This window comes from Salvelinus alpinus, chromosome 11 (genome assembly GCF_045679555.1).
Source record: "Salvelinus alpinus chromosome 11, SLU_Salpinus.1, whole genome shotgun sequence".
NCBI classification, from domain to species: domain Eukaryota; kingdom Metazoa; phylum Chordata; class Actinopteri; order Salmoniformes; family Salmonidae; genus Salvelinus; species Salvelinus alpinus.
The window spans coordinates 32,125,993-32,133,902 of record NC_092096.1 but is presented as its reverse complement, the minus strand read 5'-3'; positions in this window follow the sequence as shown (position 1 = coordinate 32,133,902).

Genomic DNA, 7,910 nt, shown 5'->3' with positions numbered 1-7,910 from the left:
CACTTCAGCGGCCTGCCTACATGACGTCCCTCTCTATAAAAACAAACGGAGAGTTGTAAATTACTTTTCAAAATAAAAACAATTTGACCCCGAGTGTCTTAAAGGACTAAGCCATATAGGAATACTGTATTTGTTTGTGTCACATGCCAGGGCAACATACCTGTCAACTGGTGAATAAGCAGTAAGTATTTCACATTACTCTAATTTAAAACGTTAAAACAGCTATTTAAATAAATTGTCATACAGCTCCAACCTTTCTGCTGGTGTTCAACGAACACAGTAGGGCAATAGGCCTAGACATGTAGGCCTATCAATAATATACCACAGAATTCTCCTCTACAACAAGGAAGGTAGGCCTACCTACCTCTCCTTGTTAAAAGAGACCACAAACAAGCATTTGATAGAATAGGCCTACTCCTCACAATTCAACAATGTGCTATTAACAATGAGAACACACTCATGGTCATTATGGATAGTGACATGATGATAAATGTATGCAAGTAGAGGGTCTGACCTCGACTTGACCTCTGTATAAGAGCATTCATTTCTTCAGACTGCACATATGTCATCTCACTGTATATCAGTGACTACACACTTGTCTCATTACATGCCAATGACTGCTGTTGGATTCCATTGCATAGCTGCACAGATAGTCAATGGTGTAATAACGGTGTCATTAAACCTCATTAATGTGCCTGTCCGCTTCCTCAATGTGTTCTTCACACTGTACATCAGATCGGGGACTCACTGCGTCATTAACGGTGATGGAGACAATTGCTCGTTCTTCATGTGAAGTGGCCGAGTGTGTGCGGACAACGGCCTGTTCCAAAGAGCCTCAGTCCTCTTCTCTCTGTCTCACACAGAGCATCTGTTCTCACTAAGTACTCCTTGGGTCAAATGTGTTCTGGGGCATTTTGTCAGTTGTGTGCTTCATGTGAAAAATAGTGAGGAATGAACATTTAGCCTGTCTCAGGACTCATTCCCTGAATGTTTCCCACATGTATTCCAGCTGTTGTGAGTTTCTTAGACCTTTTGTGAGTCATTATCTGCCCTATTATTATGCAACACAGACCTCGGATTCAATTATGTTGTTGTGGTGTTCGTCTGAATAACTGCAGAGTCTGTGTGATTGTAGAGACTAGACTAGGAAGCTGGGTTGGGACAAGACAGATGACAGGGGGGCATTATAGAGTTGTGAGGCTTAATTGTGTCTTCATGAGAGAATGAGAGATGTTGTTGATTTATGGCCTGATTGACGGCAGTCCTGTGAATCGGGTCCACATGTGCACTGTCTCCCAGCCCCAGTCCAGTGTCCACAGGGGTGCTGAAGAATCTACTCTGGGCTTCCACTGGCATTGTGCAAAACTCTTTTTGAACTGAGTGAGAGAGAGGGAGAGAGATTGAAGGGGGGAGGGGGGGATAAAGAATTCAACTTTGAGGCTTTCAGCAGGGCTGTTGTAAAGAGAGTGAAAGGGGAATGGGGGCCATGCGGCCAGCCACATGGGCTGTTCTCACTCGGATAATGGAGGTCTTTCTGTGGCACTTAACCCCCTCGCCGCACGCTGGGAACGGGCAGCCGTGCGCCCACCGCTTCTCAACAGACACGCTCAGACACGCTCACCCGCTGCATAATTGAATTTTACACCCAGGAAAGTCACCCCCGGCCACCTCCCTGCTACACGTGGCCCTGACAGCAACTCTCCCAGGATCACAGCACATCTCACCCAGGCCAGCACAGAGAGGACGCAGGCCCAGTGTAGGTAGACCCATTGGGAGAAGGGTGGATAGAGAGGTATAATTACTCCATGTGATGGGAGACCGTGGTCTACTTTACTGTAGAATCTTGGTTGAAGTGTTTGGTGGACTTAAGCATTTTTTTCTGGACACCATTCAGTTGTCTCTCTGACTTCATACAATATCTGATTCTGAAATGTCAGTGTCAGTGTCGGGGTAGTGCAGTGTTTGTATTTTGAAACTACCATGATACCATCGAAAGTTGTTGGAGTCACAGGAAGAGAGGCAGATATAAATCTCAATAGTGGAGATTTTATTTAGACTGAAAGAGGAAGTCTGTCTGTCACCAGTCCAAGTAGAACTGACCTCAAATAGAGCTGGCCTAACTGATGAGATACGTTTTAGCCTTAGGGTTTGTTTCCACAACATAAAAGGGTACTGGTGGAGAGGGGTTTGGTTATGTCTCTAACCTGGCAGTTGGTGACCCAAGGGGGTGTGTGGGTGTGTGAGGGGGGGGTTATTGATGCGGTAAAGAGAGTGCGTTAAACTGACCCCTCTGTCCATTAAAGGCCCCTGGGTGTGGAGGCTGGCTGACGATCTCGTCTTTAGGAGGGACGCGGGCAGCTGAGCAGGCCCTATCTCTCTGCTCCGGCTCTCTCTGCTCCGGCTCTCGGGCCCTCTTGACCAAACACAATAGTTGTTTCCTCCCCACGACTTGGTCACTTTCACCTGTCACTCAGACTTTCTCCTGTCCCCCAGGGCTGTGTTCCTCTCTCTCTCTGTGGGTCTGAGGAGAACGGCTCCAGGTGAGCGTCCATGTGTGGCAGGCTGCTCCTCCACAGCAGTGAGTGTGTGCACTGTGAAGCCAGACCCCCCTCTCTCACTCCCCCCAGCCCCTTTGTTCTATACCCCTCTCAGTATCACCACCCATCCTTTCTCTGCCTTTATATACAAAGTATTATTTACAGAAATATCCCTCCAATCTGAGCTCCATGATATCACCAGAGACATGAAAGTATAAGGGTCACCCATGTTTGTTTGTCTCAAGGTTTGTCTGTCTGTGTAGGTGAACGACCCAGCCAGGAGACTGAGTTTCTTTGGTTTGTTCATTGTTCATCATCTGCTAAATAGCATGTTATTTCATTCCAAGTTAATGAGGGAACCTATTAATGTAACTTCATGCGTGGTAACTTGCCAGTGAAGCTGATGGGGTGATAGAGTTTAACTTAAAGCCCAGTGTTGTTTGCTCCTGTGTTCATTGATGGTTTCAATACTTCCTGCCTCCAGCCGCTGGCTGATGCATTCATCAGGTCCATTGTGAACTCCCACACACGCCTTTCAAGCTGCTCTGAGGCCTGTATTTACATGGTGGTGATCATAGGCAGACTGCACAGCGTTTGTACCTGCGTGCCTTAATTAGATCCCTGTGATGGACCGACATCCTCCTGCTCTCTGTCACACAATATACCAGTCTCACTGTGCTGCCCACACAGACAGGACATCACTTCACAGCAGCTAATCAGCCACTACAGTCATGTTCACTACATTGGTCAGCTTTCCTGGCTGTTGCATGACGTCAATGAAAGCCTTAAAATGAGCTCCACACAAACTTCGGCGAGTTTACATTTTGGCATTAGCATTCCACAAGAATAGCTCAGAGGTTATTTATAGGGCCAAGAGTTTTTTCCTGACCACATGAACTGCCCAGGAACACTTTTCGACCTGTATTCAACATTGTGATGCGCTGACATAGAGTTTCCTCCACCAGAGGACGCCATTCTCTGAGTAACCCTTCCTCTGGTCTCCCCAGGCAACCTCCTCCTCTTCGCTTGTCGCTGTGGCCCCTCCTTTCAAAGGCATAACCTCTCCTAATCCCCCTCCCCCGGTTTCCGTGGAGACGGCCCAGACGAGCAGGTGACGCATTGACAGGCAGCAGATGGTTGCCCGTGGAGGTAAGCATGGCTGAACAATGCCCCCATATTCATCATACAGCCCCTCTCTCTCAACTTCACTCTCTGTATTCTCAACCACACACACACACACACACACACACACACACACACACACACACACACACACACACACACACACACACACACACACACACACACACACACACACACACACACACACACACACACACACATACACACACACACATCAGCATAAACTCTATAACTCCCCTCTTGAAAAGCTGTTTTTTACACAGATGCACGTACACACAGGTACACACACATACACAAACAATAACAAGTATTAAACCTTTCAAAGACTGTTGGTATCTTGGCCCAGGGGACATTCTGATGGACTAGTCCTGGACAGTATTTTTAGAGGACTGAAGGGTGGATAGGGATTGTGATGTACAGTAGAATATTACAGTATTGTTGTGGAGGCTACAATACATTGAGGGATTGACATGAGGTTGGGGTATACTGACGTTTTGGAAGAGGGCCGGTAGCACAGTTAGATAAACAACGGGACCACCTTGCCCTGGCCTCTGCTCGTGCCTGTCTTCTTGCAGGTGTTTGTGTGGCCCTCGGCGTAGTAACTCACTTCTCTAACGAAGCTCATTCGTTACTCTCCGTCTCCCCTGGAGATAAAGTACAGACATCCCTCTCCTTTCCTCTCTTTCTTTCGTCCAACTCCAGAATAATCCAGCAACAATACAGGGGCTTGAAGGTGGTGTGCAGCGATTCGCCGGAGGCCTGACTTGTTTTGAGGCGGGGGAAGGCGCGGGGGGGGGGGGGGGGGGGGCATTATGGAGATCAGCTAATGCATGTAGAACGCTGGCGAAGAAAGTGTGCGCCTGTACAATGGAGTCCTCTTTAGTGGCTTCAGAGCGCTGTGCTTAACCCACCACACCTGGAGCTCAAAACAGGGTGCGAGAGTACCCCAGCACACCCCACTTCACCCCCACCTCGCTCCACCTCAGCCACCACCACACCTCCAGCACCTATCTATACAGTCTGGGGAGCTGGGCTCGGGGTGGAGGAGGGGGGGCTGCCTGCATTCAGGGCCTGACTATGATAAAGACGCACAGTGAGGAGCCATTGAAGAGCCCTGTGCCTAAAATGGAGTCACTAATAGGTGCCTATTCAGCAAGGAAAGGGTTTTCTGAAAGAAAAAAAAGTTTTTGGGGAAGCAACAATCACTATGCCCTGCTACCTTGTATATGTCAAATTTATACAGTCCCCAGCCTACCCCCTTTTTGCTATTTAAGAGAATCACCATTGAAGAGATTCCATGTATAATTTGGAGTCTCCTTTTCTTACTTGGAAACGAATTGAATAGTCTGTTTCTAAAGTGAGTCCAATCGAGTGGCATGGCTCTCCAAAGAGAGACACGCTCTCTCTCTCTTCTCTTTTCTCTCTTTTTATCTCCCTCTCTCCCTGATTGTTACCCCCATACACATGTGTCCAACTTGTACTGAATAGGTGAGGGCCTGTTGACCAGCATTTTGCGTTTCTTGAATACCACTCTTTCTTATAGGCCTACTTTGTGCCAGTGTGCCAGTTTTGCACGTGCATGCACCAGCTGTTTCCTTGATGGGGACACTCACAGAATAGTTTTTGAATACGTCATTTTGACCCAGAACATTATGGGTGTTATTGCATACAGCTTTGTGTATTGATGAATATAGACTCTAGTGAATAGTGACCCAGTCTATGAGGTGGATGTGCATAGCTGTGGATAGTATTGTTGGTTGTTACTAGGCAGAACAGGGGCCTTGCCCAGTGGGAGAGAGGTCATTAATATAGAAATGCTGGGGCCATATTGAGAGAGAGGGCACTAATGGAGGAATACGGGGACCATATTGTGCAGTGTGTCACAGGGCTAAGCTGACAGATTGATGAGATGAGGAAAGAAACGTTGGTACCGGAGGGGGGGCCCAGTGTGGTGCCCCAGGCTGAGCGGGGACCAGGGGTTGGAGTGAGCCCGGGTAGCAGGGTTCCCCTCAGTCCTGCTGGGCAGAGCCAGCCCAGGTCATAGCCCCCCTTTGATTCACAGCCCTGCTGCCAACAATGGGCAGCACAGAGTGGGCAGGTCTCTCCCCCTTAGATCAGCGCGAATGTGCTTGTATTGGTATTTTCATTGGGCTTTGTCAGCTTTGTGTGTTTGCGCGTGTAATGTGTGTATATGCATGTTTTGTGAGTGAATGTGCTGGGGATGCTATTGCCTTAGCAACTCTTTATTTGACATCTGATTCTAAACAGGTTATAAACATTATTATAAACTGGGTGGTTCGAGCACTGAAGGCTGATTGACTGACAGCCGTGGTATATCAGGCCGTATACCACGGGTATGACAAAACAGTTATTTTTGCTGCTCTTATTACGTTGGTAACCAGTTTATAATAGCAATAAGGCACCTCCGGGGTTTGTGATATATGGCCAATATACCGCGTTGCCCTTAGCCGTGGTATATTGGCCATATATTTCTTATTTCTTAATTACCTCATTTTTAAAAACCATTAGATTAAGTCAATTCATAAGGCGTGTTGTTTAGCATCTCTATGTGCTTTCAGGTTCTTATAATAAGGGGTTTAGGAACAGAACAGTACATGACAAAGTGGTAATAATGGTGTAACAGCAGGTATAGGGTTGTAATGGTTCATCCAGTATACAGGCAGACCCTCAAAATGAAGTGTTACCTCATTAGTTCAACACTTAACCTGTGGATTGCAATGGAGTATCAATCTTGGTATGGATCTGACGTCAGATCAGTTGTGGTGTGTCATTTAGAAGAAAATACGGCAGTTCAATTCGGGGCATGCAGACAAGCATAATATAAGGGTGATATAACTATAATAATGATATAAGCTATATCAAAGAAAATGACCCATTATCGTAAAAAAGTGTTGAGACATCACAGCACGAAACAGACTGCCAGTGACTTATCCCAGGCTGTGCTTCCCTTTACAATGCATTTCCAAGCAGTGTCTTAGCAACTGGCATTGTGACATCTGGATTACCCAAGGTGCATTGCAGAGACCCCTGTTGGGCAGAACGGAGGGAGCCAAGGGGAGAGTGTGCTTTACGAAGGGACCTGTATAGGCAGGGTCAGGAGCTGAGATACACCCATGAAGCTTTAGTCTGTCCGAAACAACTCATTTCCTTATTGAGTTCATATGGGAAAATACTTTTGTCTAATACGTAAACTTTTACAAAGTTAATGGACTGTAAAGGAAAAGAGCTTTACAAGAACTTGTGTTACATTTTCAGCTTTTCATCAGCTTGAAAAGAGCTTCTACTAGACATAAAATTCAGACAGGCTGTCAAAGATATCAAACAACCTTAAAGAAAGCTTGTGTGTGTCAGTGTGTGTTACGGTGTTGCCTCTTGTTACTAGGGACAACGGTTACCATTACTCTCTGGTTTGGGGTTTGTTAATATGTCACTACTGTTTTTTTTTTTTACAAAGTGTCCCCTCAAAACAAATTCTAAGTTAAAAAACATCCAACTGAAGATGGACACTCTGGATAATAAGCTTTGATTGATAGGTCTCTGTTTAGAACGAACACAGGCACACACACATTCACACTAATGAGGTCTGATTTGGGGAATTTATATATTCAGGGGATATAATTGATATATCCCTTGTAATGTAATTATGGCTAGGAGATGTATGCTCTAGCGTTATAGCAGCCCAGAACGTGATCCATTTCTATTCTCTGTATTTGAGCTGAAAAGCCCTCTGTCCAGCTGTTTGTATTTTCTGGTCTGGCCTCTGTGTGTGTGTGTGTGTGTGTGTGTGTGTGTGTGTGTGTGTGTGTGTGTGTGTGTGTGTGTGTGTGTGTGTGTGTGTGTGTGTGTGTGTGTGTGTGTGTGTGTGTGTGTGTGTGTGTGTGTGTGTGTGTGTGTGTGTGTGTGTGGCTTGGTTGGGGACAATCTTCATTCATGGCTTTGGAGGATCACGGGGTCCGCCTGACCCAAATATGAAGGACATATAAGAGAACATGAAAGGTGTTTTTGTGTGTAAATGTGCCTCAAAGTCATGACGAAAAGGAACTCTGCGTTCGTTAGTATTGTATTACATTCATCTGTTTGTACTTGGGGAATAGCCTGCACCAGTGACTTAGACTGGTTTAACAAGGTGCTCATTATTAACAGCAATAATCCACGTATGAAAACACAGATTCAGTCTCCCACAGGAAGGTATTTCATTCTCTTCCTCCC